At 36.7% G+C, this 25,454-nt stretch overlaps 1 long non-coding RNA gene and 1 pseudogene across 1 annotated transcript; both read right to left on the bottom strand.

The window, feature by feature from the left end:
- Positions 1-9,235: 9,235 nt before the first annotated feature.
- Positions 9,236-12,067, bottom strand: LOC124896932. Its single transcript, XR_007053292.1, has 2 exons — positions 11,241-12,067; positions 9,236-9,698 (listed from the first exon to the last, which is right to left on the bottom strand). It is a non-coding gene; the product is annotated as an uncharacterized LOC124896932 (long non-coding RNA).
- Positions 12,068-17,866: 5,799 nt separating this feature from the next.
- Positions 17,867-22,922, bottom strand: LOC107864462 (annotated as a pseudogene).
- Between the last annotated feature and the right edge of the window lie 2,532 nt (positions 22,923-25,454).

Genomic DNA, 25,454 nt, shown 5'->3' with positions numbered 1-25,454 from the left:
AAAACACCTTTTTGCCTTGTCTTTTCCCTTTCCTTTTTTGGCCTTTCTTGAAAGATGTTTTGACACTCTTTTGCTAGGCAAGCTTTTGGTAGGTCTTTGTTTCTTTGCCACTTTAGTGTTGTCTTGAAAGTAGTACCAAGACAAAAAAATGCCTTTCCTCTCTCTTCCCTTTTTCAAATCAAACAAGGCATTTTGTTGAATATGACTCAAGAACAACATGAACAATAACAAAAAAACTTTGAACAATAACAATATCTAAACTGTCCAACCTTTCAACAACAACTTAACAAAGCTCAAATCTTGGACTTTAGACTCAAGTGTGCTAGGAAAAAAACAAGATAACACACGAAAATACTAAGACAAGAAAAATAACACCTAATCTAGATAAAAATTCGGCCAAACAACAACACCACTTTAGCCAAGACACCCAACCCATAGAATAACTTCTTTTTGTAAGATTTTCGACCTTGGACACCTCTTCTAATGTTAGGAAACGAATATCTAATACTATAACACACAAAACACACAAAATTCACAAGAAAACTAGGCACAAATTTCGTCCAAAACAACAAGACACAATTTCAGCCAAGACAACAAGAATGGACAGATTTGCTTCTTGTTGGATTTTTCAGCTTTTTAACACCTTTTTTTTTTTCTGATTTTTTGACTTAGAGAGCCCAAGATTGGTAGTGTAGGAACACAACCAGCCTTAGCTCTGATACCAAATGATAGCGAAACCGGTATCTAAAAGAGCACGAAAACAGTCCGCAAACACACAAACAGTCCACACACACAAGACACTAAATGGAAACAACAAACTCAAACTTAAACGATAAAGAAGATATGTAACTTGACACAATGAGAACTTATAATGCAACAACTAAGGAGTGTATTAATACTCAAAAACCTCCATAAAATAAGTTAACAAGCACCACGTTCTTACGGAACACAAGAGGAACTCGGTTCACTCAAGCACTCTCGTTTCTAGCCGATACACACAAAACAAGAAGAAACTGTAGACACCTAATTTTGTACCTCACGAAAACCCAAGTTATCTATTTTACCCTCGTCTTACCATGTTTCCTACCCCGTGTAATTATCTCTCCACAAAATGACAAAAAATCAAAACCAACTCAAAACAAATTTTTTCTTGTTTCATGTCAACCTACCCAATCAAAATTAACCACCTCTCTAATTAGAGATGGACACCTAACCCCTACCGCTACCCCTACCCCACCTACCTCACCACCCCATACCCCACCCTACCTCACGTCACATGGAATCTTTCCTCACTACTAACAGAATGTAGCATAAATAACAATATATACATATGATAATAACTTAAGGGGGCCCACCACAAAAAGAAGAGAGATTCCTTTTTGGGCTATTTATATGCACACTACATTCCAAAGAAAAGGGGGGGGGGGGGGGCTTGAATCATCTTCTCCATTCATACTCACAGACCTCTCACCAACGTTTTTCCATTCACCATACTTGACCCAGGTACGACCCTTCATCTCCACAACGCACACTCCTCTAATAGACCTCACACCAAATACCCACGTAATTTCCATTGAGAGAGTAGCAAAGAGAGAGAGAGAATCTAGAGAGAGAGAGAAGGAAGAAGTCGAGCTAATAATTTCAGTGAGTTTCTCGTCGAAAAACGTTTTGTTGCTTTAAAATCGGGCCTTTATCCATTTTCTAACGCTGTCTGAGCCTTTTTTGAAACTCCTGCAAAACAACAACCAAATCAGTTTCCTCCCATAGTTTCTCGTTCCCTCCGGTCAAATATTGCTCAAATTTTCTAATGTCGTTAGCTTCTGTGAGTTCCGAGCTTTGTTGGGATTAATTAGTTATAGAGTTATTTGTTCAAGTTTGGTTCGTTGGGTTAGAGATTCGATTTGCGGGTTCGTGTATTGATGCTAGGTTCGTTGTCTTAGGTTCGGTCGTGGATTTCATTTCTTCATCGGTTAACACTAAATTTCGAAATCTTCGAATTCAAATTGAGGTCCAATTCTATTCCCCCTCTTCTTTATTTTGTCGCTTGTCATGTTTGATGCTTTGAATTGAATTCAGTGTTGTAATTGATATGTGATAATGTAAATTATAATTTGTTGTGATTCGGTATTTGATTTCCTTGATTATGGATTGATTATGGGTTGCGCATTGAAATAATATCTCATTAAAAATTAAAATTGGTTGGTTGGGGTGGAATTAAAGAATTAACCAAAAGGATAGATTCGGTTTAATTTTGATTTATTGTTGGCATGATCATGATAGGTTTACGATGAGTTGAAATGGTTAGGTAATATAGGTTTGGGTAGGCCAATTTTAGAACTTGTTTTTTTGGTTGAATGTTGGAATGTGTGTATGAATGCTTCCTTCTAGTTTTATCGGGTTTAATTCAAAATGTATTCATTTGGCCGGGGAATGCCTCAAGGGATTTGTATTGAATTATCCGGGGAATACCCCAAAGTATCATGTACTTGAAGACGACGCACGATCAAGGCCCGGAACATCGGGGAAAGCAATAGAGCGTAGTTAGAATTAGCCTAGAATAGAGTAGGTTTTTATTTCCATATTTTTTTATTTTTATTTTTATTTTCATTTTGGAACTGTATAATTGGACTGAACACTAAATTTTGAATTGTTTTGTTTTGTTTGTTTATTTCATTATTTTATGTGTTTTGCGTGATTTGTACATTTGTAGTGTCAGAATTAGCCGATACGCTCTACCAAGCGACCGTGGTCAAACCACGGGACCTAGGTGTGCCTAACACCTTCCCCTCGGTCAACAGAATTCCTTAATCGAAATCTCTGTTCGCAGATCAGTTTTAAAGATCAAACAGTTTTGAAAAAGGATATCCAAGGGTGACTTGGCACACCCAATTTATGCCAAGTGGATCTTCTATTATAGTTGGATAGCAGAATAGGTCAAAAATACCACGCCGTCGTCGCTCTCAGGCTCAAGCTCAAGTTTATACCCAAGCTCCACATAATCACCCCCAAAATCTATTATACTCTGTTCCTCCACATCCATATCCAGTGTATAATGCACAACCATATGTTCAACCCTCATATTACCCACAATGGCATACCCCAATGCCCCAAATTCATCCTCTAACTTCACAAACATACCAAAACCCTTCTAGGCCTAATTTTCTATCCAAGCCAAATAATGAAATAAGGCAGAAGTCGAGAGATAACTTTACGCCAATGGGAGAGTCATATGCCAGTTTATTTCAGAGATTGGTACAGGAGGGAATGATTACTCCTCTCCTTGGACACACTCTTAATAAGCGTTAAAGAAATTTTGATCCTAATGTACGATGTGCGTATCATTCTTATGCTCAGGGTCATAGCATTGAAGATTGTTGAGATTTGAAAAGAGATATTGAGAAGATGATTCAATATGGATCAATTATGGTTCAGAACATTGATAGTGAGGGCAAATCTAGTCATGCTGATATGCAAACCAGTGGCTAAGATATCAGGTTGAGCAATTGAGAAGTCACCCCTATCCCTACTAGGAAGAGGTCTGGTAGTTTGTTTTGTTTTATTTTTTATTATCCGAATTATTTCAGGGTTGTAGTTTGGGATCTATCTTATTTTTTCCCTTTGTCGTTGATGTTCAAACCCTTTTATCTTTTATTTCAACTAAATGAAGTGTCCCTTTCCTTTTATGTTTCAAATATATGTTATTTGTTTGTTTTCTTTATACAGTACATTTTAGGTTAATTCTAGTGATATGACATGCTAGCGGAATTTTCAGTCAGATCTTAAAATCCAGTTTAAGCATGAGCATTAAATCAGAGGGTTAAAGTTAGAAAAAGAGAGCGTCTGAGAAAATAGATAGAGTGCTGGGGAATTTGGTGATCAAGTTGAAGCCTTCTTTGAAAATTAAGGCAATTATTTTGAGAATCATGAGAATAACTTGGTCAGCATTTGGAAGACATATCTCAATTAGGTCAAATAGTGGATGTATGATCCTACATCAAAAGGAATAGAAAAATTAGCTCCACGAAAGTATAAGGAATGTACAACAAAGATGGAGTTTCCAGAAGAAGTAGTGACACACAGTCTCAGATAAAATTAGTGCTATAAAAATGTCACAAATGATTTTCATCTCTTACTTTCATATTACATAACATGTACTTGCATTTTCAAGAATTGATATGATGAATGCATTTCATTCTGCTACCCAAACATCGTGTCATCCTTTGTTTACCCCATTTGAGCTTTAGTCCTATTTTCTTTCATACCCCTCTTTTGGAATTAAGATAGAGTCAGGAAAGATCAAAAGGAGAGTGTCGGGCAAAACAATAGAGTTAGAAAGTTTCAAAAAGAAACGAGAGAAAAAATATGTCCAGAAGAAGGGAAAGAAAGGAGCATCAAGAAAAAAATAGAGTCAGAAGGTCCCCAAAAAAAAGAAAGAAAAAAAAAGTCAATAAAATAGTCAACAAAAGAAAAATCAGAATCAAGCAAAACAAGTTGCTAGAACTACGCGTGACCTGATTCTCCTCTCTCGGGGGTGAGATACTTAGGCTTCCCTATGCTGGGCTCGGTCCAACCAAATAAATAAATTCAGAATTGCCCAGTCAAAAGAAACTGGGGCACGCTTTAATTCTCATCGTTTGAGTCGATTCCAAAAGTTGTAAATCTTACCCCACTTTAAGTGTCGATTGGGCCTTATGTCATCCTTTCTTTCTAACCCTATCCAAAAGCCAAGTTACAATCAAAGAAAGACCTTCAGATCAATCTTTGAAGATGTTAAGGCTAAGCATACAAGGAATATGATGATGCATTTAGGAACTACTTGTATTCCTCAGCATAAGGAATCAAGAGAGAAATAACAATGAGAGTCTTATTAGTGAAAACCCTCACGGGCACCATAAGATAATGGTAAGTTGAGAGAGATAAAAATGAGGGAGTCTTATCAGTGAAAACCCTCACGGACACTGTAAGACGACTGCGAGTTGAGAGAAATGAAAATAAGAGAGTCTCATTAGTGAAAAACCCTCACGAAAAACTCTCACGAACACCATATGACAATGGTGAGCTGAGAAAAACAAAATGACAGAGGTTTGTTGGAGAAAACCCTTCAAGGTATCACTAGCTGAATGAGGTCTTAAAGGCAATTGGCCTAAGGAAAAAGCTCAGTTTCAAGCCCAGTTAACTCAACAACAACTGGTAGAAAGTGTGGATGAAAAGATCAGGTGGATTAATCCAAAATGTATGGCATAATCATTAGAATTGACTGTCACTTTTAGATAAATTTTAGTTTCTTTGTTTCAAAAGGGGACATTCATTGTCTTTTCTTTCTTCTCTTCATTTTTATTTTATTTTTTCTTGAGTCAATTATCCAAATAAAAATTATTGTCATTTTTCTCTTGTCTTTGGGTCAAGTCCATGTCAAAACAAGTGAGAAAAGATTTCAAAACTGGCTATCGTTCTTCAATTGGACAAAGAAAGACAAAATTCAGCACATGAAAGAGACATAATAGTGAGCCAAAAAAAAGGGGGCATGTGGAAAGTTTTGTCAACAGACAAGTATGGGAGCTTATGGAAATACCAAGGTTCAAAGGGTTTATCTAAGAAAAATGGTAAAACAGAAATATTATGTTTGTTTTAGAATCACTCTTAATGACTTGAGTTTGAGTCAATGATACAGCAAGTCAATGACATACGCTAATGGTTGGAAGCAAGGTTAAATGTGATTGGGGCAAGAGCGATATCCTCGAAAGCCAAAGCCATAAACCAGCCACCATGTTTTAAACTCAAAAGTTTTCTTTGTATGAAACAGGAACAGGTTACCTTCAAATCAAGGATTTCTAATCCTAAACAACAAAGGCCATAATTTCTCTCTTCTACAAAGGCAAGAGGCAATGTTGCTGCACAGGTTTGATAATCCAGTCATGGTAAAAATTCATCAGCCTATATCTCTCGGAGACACACTTTCTTTTCCAGGGATTTCAGTCTTCATCTGTCAGGTGATACACTTTTTAAATTGAGCCTTCATTCCTACAAGGCGTACCTTTTAGTAGAGTCATCTCTTTTTTATTCCTATAAGACGTACCTTTTAGTCGATTCATTCTCTTTGATTCCTAGAAGATGTACCTTTTAGTCGAGTCATTCCCTTTGATTCCTATAAGACATACCTTTTAGTTGAGTCATTCCCTTTGATTCTTATAAGATGTACCTTTTAGTCGAGTCATTCCCCTTGACCCCTAGAAGATATATCTTTTAGTCGAGTCATTCCCATTCCTAGAAGACGTACCTTTTAGTCGAGTCATTTCCTTTGATTCCTATAAGACGTACCTTTTAGTCGAGTCATTCCCTTTGATTCCTATAAGACGTACCTTTTAGTTGAGTCATTCCCCTTGACCCCTAGAAGATGTACCTTTTAGTCGAGTCATTCCCCTTGATTCCTATAAGGTGTACCTTTTAGTTGAGACATCTCCCTTTTATTCCTATAAGATGTACCTTTTAGTCGAGTCATCCCCTTGATTCCTATAAGACATACCTTTTAGTCGAGTCATTCTCTTTGATTCCTATAATAATGTGACTTTCACAAAAGTCCTTTGATGATAAACTGGGGCAAAATTTAATTCTTGTGTTTGGAATTTCACTTTTCTGGCAAAGGAAATCTCTTTATAATAATCTTTGTTTGGGATAATTTTCTTTTTAGTTTTGATGTGATTTCAGGAGCCCGCCTGAAGAACAGGGCGAATAAATAAAATGTCAGGCAACATGGTGAAGAAGCTGAAAGTCAAGCAACAAGGTGAAGAAGTTGAAAACAAAGCAACAAGGTGAAAAGTTGAAAATTAACAGATTGAAAAATAGCAAGTCAGGATCTTGCCTAAAGAACAGGGTGAAGAAATTGAAAGATAAGCAATGAGGTGAAGCAATTGAAAGCCAAACAACAAGTTGAAGAAATTGCAAGTCAGGAGCCCACCTGAAGAATAGGGTGATGAAATAGCAAGTTAAGAGTCAAAGAAGCTGTATGGATAGGATTTTTGTAATTTTCATTTATGTTTAATTTGTAATTTCATTTTGATGTAATGACAGATCCGCGGACCGGAACCTCGAAGGAACCTCACTCGACTCTCCAACTCGGTTGTCCTTCTTTCTTTCGTTTCTTCCTTTGAATAATGGTCAGGTCAAAATTTGGTCTCGTTGTCTACTTCTTTGTTTGAAAACACTTTGTGTTTACATCCAAAGGGGGCATGATGTAGACACCTAATTTTGTCCCTCCCGAAAACCCAAGTTATCTATTTTTACCCTCGTCTTACCATGTGTCCTACCCCGTGTAATTATCTCTCCACAAAATGACAAAAAATCAAAACCAACTCAAAACAAATTTTATCTTACTTTATCTCAACCTACCTAATCAAAATTAACCACAACTCTAATTAGAGGTGGACACCTAACCCCTACCCCTACCCCACCTACCTCACCACCCCATACCCCACCCCACCTCACCTCATGTCACATGGAACCTTTCCTCACTAATAATAGAATGTAGCATAATAACAATATATACACATGATAATAACTTAAGGGGGCCCACCACAAAAAGAAGAGAGATTCCTTTTTGGGCTATTTATATACACACTACATTCCAAAGAAAAGGGGTGGGGTGGGGTGGGGGCTCGAATCATTTTCTCCATTCATACTCACAGACCCCTTACCAATATTTTTCTATTCACCATACTCGACCCAGGTATGACCCTTCATCTCCACAACCCACACTCCTCTAACAGACCTCACACCAAAATACCCACATAATTTCCATTAAGAGAGTAGCGAAGAAAGAGAGAGAGATAGAATCAAGAGAGAGAAGGAAAAAGTCGAGCTAATAATTCTGGTGAGTTTCTTGCCGAAAAAAGTCATTGTTGCTTTAAAATCGGGCTGTTATCCATTTTCCAGTGCTGTCTGAGCCTTTTTCAAAACTCCTGCGAAACAGCAACTAAATCAGTTCCCTCCCGTCGTTTCTTGTTCCCTCCGGTCAAATTTCGCTCAAATTTTCTAATGTCGTTAGCTTCTGTGAGTTCCGAGCTTTGTTGGGATTAATTGGTTATAGAGTTATTTGTTCAAGTTTGGTTTGTTGGGTTAGAGATTCGAGTTGCGGGTTCATTTATTGAGGCTGGGTTCGTTGTTTAAGGTTGGGTCGCGGGTTTCGTCTTTTCATCAGTTAATACTAAATTTTGGAATCTTCGAATTCGAATTGAGGTCCAATTCTATTCCTCCTCTTCTTTATTTCATCACTTGTCATGTTCTATGCTTTGAATTGAATTTAGTATGTTAATTGATATGTGATAATGCAAATTATTATTTGTTGTGATTCAGTGTTTGTTTTCCTTGATTATGGATTGATTATGGGTTGCGAATTGAAATAATATATCATTAAAAATTAAAATTGGTTGGTTGGGGTGGAATTGAAGAATTAACAAAATGGATAGATTCGATTTAATTTTGATTTATTGTTGGCATGAATCATGATAGGTTTACGATGGGTTGAAACGGATACGCAATATAGGTTCGGGTAGGCAAATTTTAGAACTTGTTGTTTTGGTCGAATGTTGAAATGTGTGTATGAATGCTTCCTTCTAGTTTTATCAGGTTTAATTCAAAATGTATTCAGTTGGTCGGGGAATGCCCCGGGGAATTTGTATTGATTTATCCGAGGAATACCCCGAAGTATCATGTACTTGAAGACGGAGCACTATCAAGGCTCGGAACATTGGGGAAAGCAATGGAGCGTAGTTAGAATTAGCCTAGAATAGAGTAGGTTCATATTTCCGTATTTTTTTTTTCATTTTGGAACTGTATAATTGGACTGAACACTAAATTTTGAATTATTTTGTTTTGTTTGTTTGTTTCATTGTTTTACATGTTTTACATGGTTTGTACATTCGTAGTGTTAGAATTAGCCGATACGCTCTACCAAGCGACCGTGGTCAAACCACGGGACCGAGGGGTGCCTAACACCTACCCCTCGGTCAACAGAATTCCTTAACCGGAATCTCTGTTCACAGATCAGTTTTAAAGAGTCAAGCAGTTTTGAAAAAAGATATCCAAGGTGACTTGGCACACCCAATTTATGTCAAGTGGAGACTCTAAAAAAAAAATGTAAATAATCCTCTTTCGAAACAAATCTTCATTTTGTCAATTTAAAAGTAAAACCTTTTCGAACATAAAAAGTCAATCTCTTTGGAGTTAAAAAAAAGGGGTGTGATAGAAACCATTTCTTGTGATGTCAAAGTGGTGGTCTACTCTCTTCTTGAGAGGAAAGTGATTTTCAATATTACAAGTGATTTCAAGAATGAGCTAACTAAAAAAATAAGACTAAGGGATTTCTACTTATAGTCTATTACAAAAGAGATGGGAAATGACACATTTACCCTTAATGAAGGGGTGAGTTTGGAGTGTATAAATGGGGCTGACTTGTAGTGTTTTTAAGGCACTCAAGGCATGTCTTCACACTTTAATACATACACTCCCTTGGATGAACTTAAGAAATGCTCAACCGCGTCCATTTTCATAAACGCGCCTTGTAGTCTTTGTAGTTCCCGAGCTTGGACAAGGCTTTGAAAAAGGCTTCAAAAGGTCTTCAATTCCTTTGCAAATCCGAAAAGTGGACCTTCAACAGAAACTTGTAATCCTTGTGCTCCTCATGCTTGTATCAACACACCTTACTTCTAACACATGTTTCCCCAAATTGGTCCGTCAAATGACCACGTTACCCTCAGAAATGTAACATTTAGCAAGTAGGGATGCTTTAGTGGTGAGTCTCCCACAAAGGGCCACGTGGGTCTCGCTAGGTCCCAATATGATGCAGATAAGCATGATCTAAAAGCTGACCTACGTTGGGCCTACTAACAAGATTGTTCGGGGGAGCGTATGGTCGATAGTGGTTGTGAGAGCTTTCAACCCACTCCATAACACCGATGTCTCCCCTTTCTAAAATAAGGGTGACTCAACTAGAGGTCGTGTACAACACGTGTACTACAAACTTGTTGCAGAAAAAATGACTCGAGTTATGCACATGATGGAAGATATAAAACGGTAACACATACGATAAAAACTGTAAACAAAGAGCACGTAGACACTCAACAATGATAAACAATAACACAAAACAACACAAACAATGTCTATACACTCATAATGTCAAACAAAGCCGAAAAAACTCCAAAAATTAGCTCAAATTCTGAAAAATTCCCAGCAGAGTCGCTAGAGCTGTCACACCCTTTTTTAATTCCAAAAAGATTCATTTTTAAGTTTGAAAGGGTTTTTATTATCAAAGTGACAAAAGATGAAAATTTGTTTCAAAAAGGACCTTTTATATTCAAAACTCAGAGTCACCACTTGGCATAAATCGGGTGCACCAAGTCACCCTTGGATATCCATTTTTGAAACGATTTTGACTCTAAAACTGATCCGTGAACAGAGATTCTGGCTAAGGAATTCTGTTGATCAAGGGGAAGGTTTTAGGCACCCCTCGATCCCGTGGTTCGACCAAGGTCGCTTGATGGAGCATATTAGCTAATTTTGACACTAAAAATGTATGAACCACATAAACACACAACAATCAAACAAAAAAACACAAACCAAATCAAATCCCAAAAATATGATGTCCAGTCCAATTATACAATCCAAAATGGAAAAATGCGAAAGTCTAAATCCTATTCTAAACTAGTCCTAGACTATGCACTACCCAGCGCCTCGGGCCTTCATCACGAACGTCCTCCAAGTACAAGATACTTCGGGACATTTTCCGGATAAACCAATACAAATCCCTTAAGGCATTCTCCGACCAAATGAATACATTTTTAGTGCGAGAAAATCAAACTATTCAACAAAATTTCAAACATTCAATGAAATTTCCAACATTCAACCAAAGCCACAAATTCTAAACTTTGCCTACCCCACCTGTGTTTGCCTACCTCACTCGACTCGTCATGATACTAAAAAGTTTGATTAATGTTTCTTTCAAGTCAAACAATAACTCATGAATCAAACCAACCAAAATTTACCTTTTAATCAAGTTTCAATTCCACCTCCCAATTTCCTTTTCAATTCTTAACGAGATATCATTTCATTACACAATCTATAACCGAACAACAAATCGGAACCAACAACTATTCATCACCCACAATGATCAACCAACATAGAATATTTCATTCAATGCACCAAATATCACAAATAATGGAACAAAAAGGGAAAGAGTAGAATTGAACCTCAATTTGACGTTTTATTTCAATTAATTGATCTTTCCGAATAGAACCGCGTCCAAGAGGAACCTCAACGTCGAACCTCAATCACGAACCCAAATCAACAACTTCCATCTAGAACTCCAATTTACTCAGACCCGCTTTCGAGCAAGGCTCCACGAAGAACAAACGAAAACAAAATCGAAATCAAGGCTCCGAACAAAAAAAAACCAGAAGCCTATATGACTGTTTCTAGATGAAAATTAACCAAATTCAGGATAAAAAATGATCAATTCAAATTAGCAGTGACCGGAATTAAATATTTTCTGGCGAAAGGATGCTATTCCCGGCCAAGAACGCCGGAACAGTCAGCCTCAATCCCTTTTCTCTCCTCTCTCGCTCAAATATCTCCTTCTGCTCTTTGTCTCTTCCTCTCTCTGACCAGTTCTCTCTCTCAATCCTTTCTTTGGTCAACCTCCCCTCTGCTTTCACTCGACTTTACCCCATTTTTTATTCTCCGATCAAGATGTGCGTGTGAGTATATTGATTTATTCTGGGTGTAATGTTGTTGTGGGTGTACACTGGTGAGTATATCAGTGTTTGTCCATCCCTCTCTACTCTATGTGTGTGCTTTACTGTGTGTAGAAGAGAAAGGAAAAACCCCCCTCTCCGTCTAGTGAGGTGCCATATATATGAGAATGGTGACTGTATGCTATTTTTCTCTCCATTTATGTGTATATGGCCTACTGTATATGTCTATCAGCTCCCTATTTCATATGTGAGTGTGTGTAATGTGTAGAAAAGAATGGAGAAGAATCGTGTATTGTCCATCCATTTGTTAGTGGTATCCCCCCCCCCCCCCCCCCCCTTATTTTATTGTTAGTGTGTTGGTTAAAAAGGAATAAAAAATGTGAGGGGGTGGTGACATGAGTGGAGGTGGGGTCGTGGGTGAGGTGTCTTAATTTGATAGGTAGGTAGAGGTTGTTAATTTGTTATGGATTGGAATTTTGTTATTATTTTTTTAATATTTTTGTGGAGTATAATCACATGGATGAAGGTGTGTGGTAAGGTGAGCTAAAAATAAATAAAATTGAACTTGGAAGGGACAAAATTAGGTGTCTACAGTGTTTAGAGTGAGATTTTAGACATAGAAATAGGCTTGTGCGCCGCGTACAGGGACCCCCACCACTCAGCCAGGTGTGGCGCTGTGGACCCCAAGCATTGGACAACCCCCCTCCCTACGATATATTTTCAGTTTTCGTTTAATATTGATGCCCAATGTTCTTTTCCTTTTTAGAAACTGTCCATTCCTATACTAAATACTCCTTAAAACATTAGAAACCCTTACGCTTTCAAATCAAATCCCTCTCTTATTCTCTCAGGCTCCCAACTTTCTTATTGCAAGGAAAATCAAGCTAGAGCTCCAAATCCAAAGGACTCTTCCCCTATCGTTCATATCTTTAAGGTACGTAAGAGCAATACCTTTCACGGAGAACCTTGTTGTAATACCTCGAACTTTTTTTAAGTCAAATCTAGTCTCCAAAAAAGTTAGTGATGACTTCCTAAATGATTAATGTTTAAATAAGATAGAATTTCCCCAATTTCGACTTTTTATCATGTGGGAAATTCAATTAGCTTTCCAACGATACCAATTTCGTCCAAATCCGGTATCGGAGTAAAACATTATGGACGTTTAACAGAGAGCTGTCGGAACTGCCCAGAAGCAACGATCAGGCCGACTGACTATCGGGCTAGCGACGGACCGTCGCCTAAGCCGTCGTGACTAAGGCAGTGAAGCCGACTTTTGGTTAAGTGCGATGGCCAAGACCGACGGACCATCGCCCAAGCGGTCGTGACTAAGGAAGTGAACCCGACCTCTGGTTAAGTGCGATGGCCAGGACTGACGGACCGTCGCCCAAACCATCGCGGATGAGGCAGAAAGTTAAGGTTCTGGCCAAGTACGATGGGATGGGCTGATGGACTATCGAGCCAGCGACAGACCGCCGCCCAAACTGTCACCACTTCCGATCAACGATTTTAAGCCATTTTTAAAAGGGTATTTGGATTTTTTTTCACCCGTTTTAACCCCTAATTATACTAGACCAGAGCTCATAACTTCATTATTCATCCACAATACCAAATTAGGGTTTCTCTCAAAGATCAATCCCCAAGAACAAAAACCCTAGGTGTTTAATCCCAAGTCAAGAATTCAAGCTTTCCTCCACCAATTGAGGTTACAGATTGGACCCCAACTCAATTATATTATCTTATTTGGGGCATGTCGGTTAGATAACTACATCCCACAGTTACAATCTCAGTCTCAGTAATAGAACTCAGATAGTTTTATAGAATTCAGGACTGTCAGATACAGTCACCTAACTCAGTACAGAACTCAGCTAGTTCCATCAGAAATAGGACTGTTAGACATAGTCATTCAGATAATAGTATATCAGTTATACGAACTTATGTTATCAGTATTCAGATTTAATGATGCCATGATCTCAGTCATAGTTCACGTATTAATGCATGTATTCTCACGTTCATGTTATTCAGTCAGTTAGTATTGTTCATGCATATAAACCCCTTGCATTCAGCCTACCTCACTTGCATACCAGTACATTCAATCATACTGACACATACTTTTCTTTTGCGCTATGGTATTTTATACCATAGGTTCAGAAGCACGAGCTCCAGAGCATCCTTAGTAGATCAGCCATTTAGCAGCCAGACTAGCAGTGAGTCCTCATCATTCGAGGATAGCATGATTATTTTATTACTTTATCATTTTAGTAGTTCGGAGTTAGTTGGGGACATGTCCCATCAACTCCATAATTTTTAGACAGTTTAGAGGCTTCCAGACTATAGCATGTTCGGATAGTTATTTTAGTTTTATTTTGGTATTGATATACCGTATTTCCAAATGTTATGATTTATCAGATATTTGAACATTATGGCCTTTCATCCCTTTTCCGAATTTATATAGTATATTATGCAGTGCCAAGTTACAGATATCAATCATGGATTAACTTGTGGTCCTTCGGGGTCATGAGCACTGTGTAGCGTTCCAGGTACCAGATTCGGGGCGTTACACTTGTTCATCCCCACAATCGAGTCATAGTTCCATGTTAAGTCATGATTTCAAGTTAAGGTTTAAAGATTCAAATATTCTAAGTGTTGCTCTTGAGTTTTGTTATAATTTTCTTCTATAGCTTTCATTTTTGTGAATTATTTCCCGAGCTAAGGCAGTTCTTGAACTTACATTTAATTTACATAACCAAGAGTTAGTTTTCACATAAAGTTTATCCCTTGGGAATTTGTATTGAAAATTGATTTCATGCTCGAATAGGTTTAACTTTTCTCACCCAAATACTTTTCAACATTCAAATACACATGTATTCTTTGAAGTTTGAAACTTCAAATTTCTATTCCTAAAAAATATCCCAACTTCCTCATAACTTCTGGTCATGATTGTCACATACCTATTTTCACCGTAAGGTGAAATAAGACGCAACTTTGAGAATCAAAATTAATTATTTAAAAGAATCAGAGAGTCGCGACCTAATATTAAGAAAATTAGGGAACCTATTATTTTAAAGAAATTAATCTATGAAATCTTTTAAATTCTAGTTAAGGGTTCAAGTAATTCTGAAAGGAATGGATGAGGCATCGTTCAAAATCCACAAATATGATTCTGGCTAAACTCATTTTTTCAACTTATTGGAGATAAAAAAAGTCATTTTCACAAGAATAATGAACAAATATAAATACGAATGTCTTGTTCGAAAAGTAACTTTGAATACCTGTAAAAACACTTGCTAAAAGTTTTAGTAATGAACAAATATAAATCAAAATATATTAAAGAAATAAGAGATAATGATCTATTTCACCCTTGAACTATACCCAAAATGGCTGAGACACACCTCAATTTAAAGGGATCCTATTACCCCGAACTAATTAAAAGTGTAATTTTGATACCCTTAGTGCCTACGTGACTACATACGTGGCACATACATGGCACAACACACTGAAGGGTCCACGTAGGCAAACATGTGTGCCATGTATGTTCCATGTAGGCACTAAGAGTGTCAAAATTACACTTTTAATTAGTTCAGGGGTAATAGGATCCTCGTTAAGTTGAGGTGTGCCTTAGCCGTCTTGGGTATAGTTCAAGGGTGAAATAGGTTATTTTCTCAGGAAATAATTTATAATAAAAACCAATTTTATGTATATGGAAGATCTTGCAAATCGATGAAAATTTCTTCATTGGACAATTGAATTAATACTTGAATTAAATAGTTGAACTTAGAAATAAAATCCGTCTTTTATTAGGGAGAGACCATGAAAACCAACGGAGAAATTTTTTCATTGTCATTTATTGGTGATGTGTCTATTTAATACTCCCTCCGTCCCATTTTACCCATCCCAAATTTCCTAATTTGGTGTTTCATTTTACTTGTCCTTTTTTACTTATCAAGACAAGACAAACTTTTTTTTCCATGTTTTACCCTTTGCATTAATTACTTTTTCTTTAAATTAAAATGTAAACATCATTTAATAGGAATACTATGGTAAATTAGCCACATTATTTATTATTTTTGTTAATAGTTGTGTCATCCCAATTTGAAATGGGTAAAATAGGACGGAGGGAGTATTAGCTCCAATACCAAAAATAAAGATAGCAAAACTATTCTAATAAAGAAAAGTTTGAAGGCAGCAACAAGTCAACAACAAATAATTAATGGGAAAAAGGGCAGCTCGGTGCATTAATATTAGGGTTTTTGTCCGGATTTTCTTATCAAATTTAAGTTTTATTTTTTTGAAAGGAAAATAAAAATAATACAATAATTACTTTTACTTCTCCTAAAAGAAAATATAAAACTATTCCATATTTGGCAAACCTCTTTCTTGGAGAAAAATTACCTTTACTTTTCCTTTCCATATTTGGCAAATGACTCCCTTCTATAATACAATAGAATCCATAATGTAGTCGTTTAAAGAGTTTTATTTAGCAGGAGATTTTCTCTCAATAAATTTTATGCTTTTCTAATAAAAGTTTTTAATATGTAGGTTTTTTGACCAAACCATATTAATAATATGGTTTTAGCATTTGTTTTTCTTTGTCAACTGATTTATTGTTTTATAATTTGCAAACTACAAGCTTGCTCATGATGTCCTCTCGATTTCTAACCTATCAACTAAAGCTTCCGCTATGCGTAAGATCCAAGGAACGGCCCCACCACTAGGGTGTATTATACGCAACCTTACTTGAATTTTTGCCCAAAGTTGTTTTCAAGGCTTGAACCCGTGACCTCTTGGTCAACTGAAAATCAAAATAGAAATGGAATAGTAAAAAAGATAATAATAGACCAAGCAAAGGTAATAGTAATCAAGTCAAAGCAATCAAAACAGAATAGATACATGTCACTGGAGAATTTTGAGCATAGCAAGCCTGTATTTGAGAAACTCAATGTAATGGCTACAAGAAAAGGATGCACCCCTTCACAACTAACATTGGCCTGGCCTACTTCACGAAGGAGATGATGTATGTCCTATACCTGGCACCACAAAGATTGAGAACTTCAACGGAGACTTTGGAGCCTTATCTGGAAAATTGAATGCGGAAGACCTGAAAGAGATTGAGTCGTATTTGAGAATTTTGAGCGTAACAAGAAAGTATGCGCTCCTTCACAACTAGAAATGGCTTGGGTTCATCACCAAGGAGATCATGTATGCCCTATACGTTGGAGCCTTATTCGTTCTGACACTAGCCTTTCCACATTAAGAAGAGTTCCGTTTTCACCTAGATTTCCACCAGAAACCAAGTGAAGCATTTCAACAATCAACATGGCCTTTTTTGTTGTGTGATTTTGACTAAGGAATTAGGTAAAAGAAAATGATTGAACTTGCTAAAGGTTCAAAACAATCTTAGTTCACGCTCTGCAGGCCACCTCTACTCTTGATCCTTCTCATCTGATCTACCATTTCCCAAATGTTTTCATGAGCCATGTACTCATATATAAATCGGAAACAGATGTAAATCCCTTCAAGTTCAACAAACACTTTTCATATTAATCTTCACTAAGAAGAAAATTTGTTCTTGTGTCTTTCGATACTACTATCAGAAGCTATAATGCACGTGAAAGATTGTATGCATTCTTTACATTTTTAATTATGAAGAGTTTTCAGAAACTTTTCTTGAGGTTTTGAATTATTGCCATATCTCTCTTGCGATTGCAAATACTATATGAACTTCCCTTCTTTCATAGATGTGTAACCAATAATTTGATTAGTTTTCCCTTGTTAATTTTAAGTTCTCTTCCATTTTGTGTAACAAAATTAAGTAATGCTGTTATACAATGCTTGTATTTAACCTTTCATAGACTATTCTATTTTTTTAGAGTTAATGTCTATATATACCTACCTTTTTCAAATTTGTGTAACAAATGTATAAACTACTAGGCATGTGGCATAGTACACACAGGACGTCATGTAGGATGCAAATTGGCGATATAGGACGCTTGTGTCTACTTGTTCAACTTTATACAAGTTTAAGTGCCTTCTTGTGCACATTCAAAGCTGGAGGGAACAAAAAACTGAGACACTACCATTGTTGTGGTTACAGGCAGACGTCGACTCACAGTTGCAAGAGATAATCCATATAATACTGTATTTAATATATTGTTATCAATATAGGTGCAACTCAGAAACAAAATTTAGGAGTTTTTTTTTACTTGGAAGGGATGATAGTGATGTCAACACGGTCGCATCCTTCAATATCTTCAACTTCTTCCTTAATTCTCACAGCAGAAGCCTTCAGAGATTTTGACGCACATGAAGACAACCTAATCTGTTTCAGTGTTGGAATATCTGCAAAGATAAGGGGGACCTCCTTGAGATAGTGACACCCTAGTACTACAAGTGTTTCAAGCAGGGGAAACGATTCCTCCGAGGCATCCAACCTTGAGATACTTAAATCCACCAGCTTCAAGAACTTAAGTTTATGGAACATGACATCTCTGAGGAACCACTCTTTGGATTTAACTGCATTCCATAATTGGAGATACTCCAGGTTTGGCAGTCCTGCAATGACGGAAATCACGCTTTCTATTGGAATACATTTTAGTCCCAACTTCTTTAAATTTGAGGGCAAGTGTAACCCTGATAGAACTAGGTGAATGTCAAAGGAAAGGTAAAGTGTTTGAAGCTGCATAAGACTCTCCAGTTCCGGACAAATCTCTGGAGAATCATTATCATCCCAAAAGGAGATGTCAAGTTCTTGAAGATTAGGACACCTCCTTATTAGGACATGCACCCTTTCAACATCACCTGTTTTAATTACAACTCCCCTTAATATCCTCAAATTTTCCAATTTAGAGGATTCTTCAAACACCCCCCACATATCCTCTTCCAAATCATATTCAGCAGATTTCATGTCAACGTGCCTTAAATTTTTCATTTTCCAAAAGATGGATGGTATCAACATATGGTTCGAGAAACTTTTTAAAGTTTCTAGATTGGGCAGATGTGATTCCGGATAAAAATCGAATTGTGTTGTCTCAACTGCGAGGTACTTCAAGTGAATTAGTGGTTGAAATGTAGCCGATGACAAAACTCTCACTTTATGAGAACTCAAATCCAAGACCTTAAGAAGTCTCAGTTTACTAATCTGATGGAAGAGAGTACATTCTGCTTCATTTGTCGTTATCAATGACCTCAAGTGTGGGTGGAAAGGCTTCCGTGTTTCGGAGCCCGGAGATGCAAACTTGGAAATCTTGTTACTGTAATTGAAGCTCACTCGACTCTCCTTCCAATGGGAAGGTTGAAGCCCTTCACTGCCAGTATAAACTTTTCTTCTCTGCTCTTCTCCAAGCAAAAGTGAAGCACTACATCATGAACCTGGCAGTATTTGACTTTACCATTATATCTTCTCCTTGACACCATTACCACGTTACTTCTAACGAGATCCATCAAGTACCCTTCAGCTGCCTATTCCATTGATCTACCAGATTCAACATTCTGCACAAACCCTTCCGCAATCCATAGACTTATCAATTTAGTCACTGGAATTCCCTCATCCTCCGGAAACATCCCCATGTAAAGAAGGCAAGGCTTCACATAATCTGGTAAATTATCATAACTCAACTGCATAGTCAAAAGGCTATATCCTTCAGACTCACCAAGATAGGAAAGCAGAGAATTTTTAACCTCATTCCACCAAGAGGCTTCCATTTTATTCCTCTTGATAATTCCAGCTACCAAACCAATCACCAGAGGCAGTCCTTTGCATCTTTCTGCAATTTCTCGACTCAAATGTTGTAGTTCAGGTGGGCAACCTTCCTGTTGAAACACTTTTTTATGCAACAACTTCCTACTCTCATCTGGTGGGAGGAATGGAAGAGTATAAGGATCAATATGGTGCATAACATGCTCACCCACTTTCTCAAGTCGAGTTGTTACTACTATTCTGCTTCCATTTCCAACGTTGGGAAAAGAAAGCCTTAAGACATCCCATGCCATGCCATCCCATATATCATCCAATACAATGAGATATCTCTTTTGCATTAGTTTTTTCCTCAACTTGTCAGCAAGAATGTCATCCTTATCTCACGTTTCCCTCGAATTCGTAACTTGTCTAAAAATCTCTTGTAATAGATAACTCCGGTCATATGTTTGGGAAATGATGCACCATGCTCGAGCATCAAAATGGTTAATAATTACATTACTGTTGAACACTTTTCTAGCAATAGTCGTTTTTCCTTGTCCCCCCATGCCTACAATTGGGAGTACATCTAGCTCATTTGTACCTCCTACCAGATACTGAATCATATTTTTTGTGTCATTCCCAAAACCCACTATCTCTTTGTCATTCACAGGATTTCTATATCGAGTTTGCAAATGTTTAAATGGCTCAACTGCACAGCAAGGCATCTGAGCAAGGTTCACCGGCCGCATCTGTGTCACCTCCACATTAATATGAGTGATCTCTTTTATGATTGCCGGAAGTGAACAAAAAGAATGCCAAAGAGTATTACATTGAGAAAGAATGAAGTCAATAGCCAGTTCAGCTTCATATGCCAAATTGATAATATGCTTCCATGAATCTTCAAGAATTTTATGTTCACGTTTCACCTTTTCGCCATCTCGGAAAACAGATGCTAGAGATGAGATCTCTTTCTCTAAAATGCCAATATGAGGCTTCATCATGAAATTGAAACCTGTTTCAGATTTCAACATCTCATTCAATTTCCTAAGAAGAGAATGAAGAAAGCTCAATCCACCGACCATGGGGAACTCATGAGATGGAGTGAATTTTAAGGATTTGTAGCACGTTCCGACTTGTGCCTTTAGATCTTCAATTTTCTCCAATATCTGCATCGGGCTAAGATCAATCTTGATAGCATCTTCTTTGATTGTAGATCCTGAAAGAAGCATTTGAGTTACGCATAATATGTCGCCCACAAGAACTCCGATATTTACCAAGAATTTATTCAACTTCTTGCCATTAATAACATGATTTGGCACATCACCAAGAAATAACAACAAGAACTCTATTTCCACGTCAATGTTGCGACCAGTGACATTTGCAAGAAAGTTCTTAAGCTTTTCATTACTAAGATACACCAGTAGTTTACAGAGATTATATGAAAATCCTTTCGGTAATTTCCTGTCGCTGAAAGTTCTTGATTGACTAAACTTTGAAGTCTCTAGTTCGCCAAGAAAAATCTTTTGCATTTCCAGCTCCACTATCACAACTAGGAAAAGTAGATAAGGAGGCTTACTCAAAATATCATTGACATCTTCATCTTTATCATTTTCATCCTCATAAACCCAAAAAAAGAACCATAATTTTCCCACGTTATCAGCCATGAACTGAATTCGGATCTTCAGACCTTGCAACTTCTCATGGTCGACGTTCTCATTTATCTCTGAAACATACAAGTATCTCAAAAATCTCATTTTCTTTTGAATTGTTTTCAGCTGCTTTATAAATCGATTTATCCAAAGGAACATATGTCCATTCGTGCACATACGTACATCATTTAGGTTCTTGTCAAGGCAATCCATATATTCCAACAGATCTGAAACATTCAACACATAATTGTGCCTTAAACTGGTATCACCATCAATGAATTCCAGCAAATGTGATTCTAGCCTTTCCACATTAAGGTTAGTTTTGAATTCATCTGGAATTCCATCATAAACGGAGTGAAGCATTTTCACAATCCTTCTGGCCTTCTTTGTGATTTTGACAATGGAATTAGGCAAAAGAAAATGATTGTACTTGCTAAAGATTCTAAAAAATCTTATCTCCATTTCAAGCGTCTCAATTTGATCTACCTTGACGCTACTCAGATCACCTCCTCTCTTGATCCTTCTTAGCTGATCTAACACATCGTCAATGTCATTTTGAGCCATCTCCCGTAAATAAAGTAGGATATTTACTGCAAGTTCACCAACACTTGAAATATCAGTTTCTACTATTAGAAGCTATGTTAATGCTCGTAAAAGATTACACATCTTCTGAGCCATTTTAGTTATGGGGAGTTTAACAAACAGGATTTGACTAGCAATACTTAACTCTCTTGTTTGGTTTCAAATATGTCACAAATATTTGGTGAAGAAAAACATTGTATTTATCTTTACACACCAGCACTACATTTACAATCCATTTTTTAGCGTATTTTTGTCACCATTTGTGCTGAAATGACACCTTTATTACATAAAAATGACTCACATCAAAGGTGTCACGTCAACTAAAAATGTGTTACATCAGCTACATAGGGTGACAAAAATACAGTAAAATTGAGTTCTTGGGGTAATAGGATACTTGTGAAGTTGAAGTGTGTCGTACCAAATTTGGTCATAGTTCAAGGAGATACTAGATGCTTTTCTCTGTTAAAATGAAAGAAATCAGATGCTATGCTAATAGCTACTCTATAAAAGCTTTTTGTATGTGAGAAAATTTGGTCATTAAGCCTCCAATTACCAAAATGGCTTACTGAGAAAACTTGGCTATTAAGCTCCTTCAAGTTTCCAATTAGCAAAATGGCCTACTTCAATTTTCTCATCTTTCGGATTGATAATCGATCTGTCCATAAACAGGTCGGATCGATAATCGATATGTCAGATTGATTATCGATCTGTCCATATATAGGTCGGGATCGATAATTGATTTGTCAGATCGACAATTGATTTCTCATATCGATAATCAATCTCTCTATATATCAGTCGGATAGATAATAGATCTGTCTCACAAATGGATTATTTCCCTAAAAAGAAATATAGTCTATTTAAATAAAAAGAAGACTTGACACAGCCATTGAACAAAGAATGTCCAAAGCAGATTCCATTAAATGATCGGATCAACATAACAAATGATGAAATTCCTCGTATCTTAACTAAATATATGACCAAAAATATGGGATTATTAACATATCAAGTGAGATTAGAAAAATGTTTACCTGACACAGACCAAAATTTGCAGTAGGAGAAAGCTAACAAAAAAAAAAAGAGATTAGTGTTATTCATTAGCACACTCTAACAAAATTAGTTGATGATAACTTGACTTAACCAACGGATTGGATCTAAATCCTATCAAAAAGTCAATGGTTGCTTTTTTTTTTTATGAATCTTTTTTGGGTTTATCATATTAATTTTTAGTAGAGAGAGAGCTAACGTATTGGCAGGTTAATATGCATTTCCATTGGCCTTCAAAGTCAATGGTTACATTATTTAATGAAAGCCAGTATATATATATATATATATATATATATATATATTAGTACAGAGAGAGAGAAGGGGAGCCTTGGAGTAACTGGTAAAGTTGCTGCCATGTGACCAGGAGGTCACGGGTTCAAGCCTTGGAAACAGTCTCTAGCAGAAATGCAAGGCAAGGCTGCGTACGATACACCCTTCTGATGGGGCCCTTCCCCGGACACCCCGCATAGCAGTACCTTTAGTGCACCGGGCTGTCCTTTTTTTATATTAGTAAAGAGAGACAGCTAATTAATTGGCAGGCTAGTATCCACTCCCATTGGCCTTCGCAACATATAATTAATTACATAATCCAACAAAGAGCATCCAGTAACTTTTTTTACAGGAGAGGATTATAAAATTAGATCAGTCAAAGTTCACTGAATACATAAGTATATAAGTGAATAATGTTAAACTGTTAGTGAAACCTGTTACGTACAGTGGCATATGACTCTCATACTTTTTCATCTGTGCTTATATCATTAACTTGTCATCAAACAGTGTGTCACTTACTAAATCGTACAAATATTTTGAAGTCGCGTAAATAATATTAGAACAGATTCTAATATTTTTAGCTCTTCATGTGTTCGTTTCTTTCATTTGTTGCGTGCCTGAGTAAAAATCCTGCCCCCGCTACTGTTTTTGAAGTTGGACATTGTTGTGGCTGTCTATTGCACAGTTTAATTCCAGAAGTTGTTTTGCTTTTGAACACTGTATGCAAAGTAAATTTCACTTACTCCTACTCCAGGCCTGCGATTTATGCTCTGCCGTAATTTAGATAGAAAAGTTAAGTGCATAATTTAGTATCCGCTGTCTGATCTTAATAAGGAGATATACACATACAAATACACATTGATTAAAGACAGCCATGAGGTTGTACATAAGCGCGAAGTTTTAGCAGTCGGCTGATTTTGGTAAGGTGACTGGCAATTACTGGACCATACTATGTGGTGACTGATATAACGCAATTTTTCAAGATAAAGATTTAGCATAACCACCCATTTTTGTGCCCTGAAATAATATAGCCTGCATAATGTTTGCATCAATATAAAAGTGTTCAAATCTAATTTTCTTTTGAACAATTTTCAGTCTCTTTCTGAATCGATTCACCTGAAGGAATTTTTCATTCCCCAAATAATGGTCTGACACTTTCTGCTCCAGGCCCACCCGTACATCATTTAGGTTCTTGTCAAGGTAATCCATATATTCCAGCAGATAGGAATATTTCAACTCATAAATGTATCTTAAAATGGCACTACTTACCTTCGATTAAATTCGAACAATTGTGTTTCTAACCTTTCCAGATTATGGTTCGTTTTATATTCATCTGGAATTCCACCAAAAACATTTCCAGAATCAATTTGACTTTGTGACTTTTACCCCTGGAATTAGGCAAAAGAACATTATTGTACTTCATGAGGGTTCTCAAAAATCATAGCTCCATTTCAATTGACTCAATTTGATCAATATTGACGCTACTCAGATCACGTCTACTCCTGATCCTTCTTAGCTGATCTAACACATTGTCAATGTCATTTTGCTCCATCTTCTATAGATAAGTTCAAAATTCTGTAAGTTCGCCGATTCTTGAGGTATCAGTTTCATTAGATATAAGAGCAACATTTCTATTCATGTATGTTGGTTTCAAATAAGTCACAGATATTCCTTCATCATATTTAGTGGAGTATATCTGTAAATAAATAATGGACAAGTAGTTGCCCCTTCTTTGTTAATTTTAAGTTGAGTATATCTGTAAAACTTATTTGCATCCGGCGAATTTTGGAAAGAAGGAAAGAATCGAAAGTTAACATTCAATCTTATAATTTGAAAACAAGCAAGTTAAGATTAGTCGATCGATCTTCTTTTGTCTTTTTGTAACTCTATGTTAAAATTAGTGCCTCAAAAGCTGCAGATTAGTTGTACCAGCTGCTGTAAATACAACTTTAAAGTAGGATTTAAATTTATTAAATGAGGTTGCAATCATGCAGAATTAGCTTTATTGCTTTTGCTTATCTTTAGGACATAATTATTAGAAATAATGGTAGCTTATTTGACTTCTTTTATTGAGCTTTTTCAGTTATGTTCTTATGTATAAATGTGGCAGTGATCAATGAAACTTGACAACGCTTTCTGCTCTTTCTTTTCTTTGTTAAGATCTGCTTTTTTTTTCTCCAACACTCGAAGTTCCAATCGAATCCAACAAAAGGAGTACTATGTTAAGTGACTGCCTCCATTATGTTGTTTCTAGCAAATGCCATTATTTTAGTTTTGGATTATCCACATCATTCCCGCGGGAGATCCAAACCCAGTTTTTTGATCCTTCTAGAAAATGATTCATTCTCTTCATAAAAAAATAGGAGGTCCTGACTTCATTCAAGAGTTGTTTTTCATCCAATCCGTTGGAATCAATTAAAAGGGCAAATTGCTTGTGATACGCCAGATTTGGCTTGGTCATTGATAGAGTAACGTGTGTAACATGTATCTTCC

The sequence above is a fragment of the Capsicum annuum genome, chromosome 3 (genome assembly GCF_002878395.1).
Source record: "Capsicum annuum cultivar UCD-10X-F1 chromosome 3, UCD10Xv1.1, whole genome shotgun sequence".
In the NCBI taxonomy this organism is placed as follows: Eukaryota; Viridiplantae; Streptophyta; class Magnoliopsida; order Solanales; family Solanaceae; genus Capsicum; species Capsicum annuum.
This window is presented reverse-complemented; position numbering and strand designations above follow the sequence as displayed.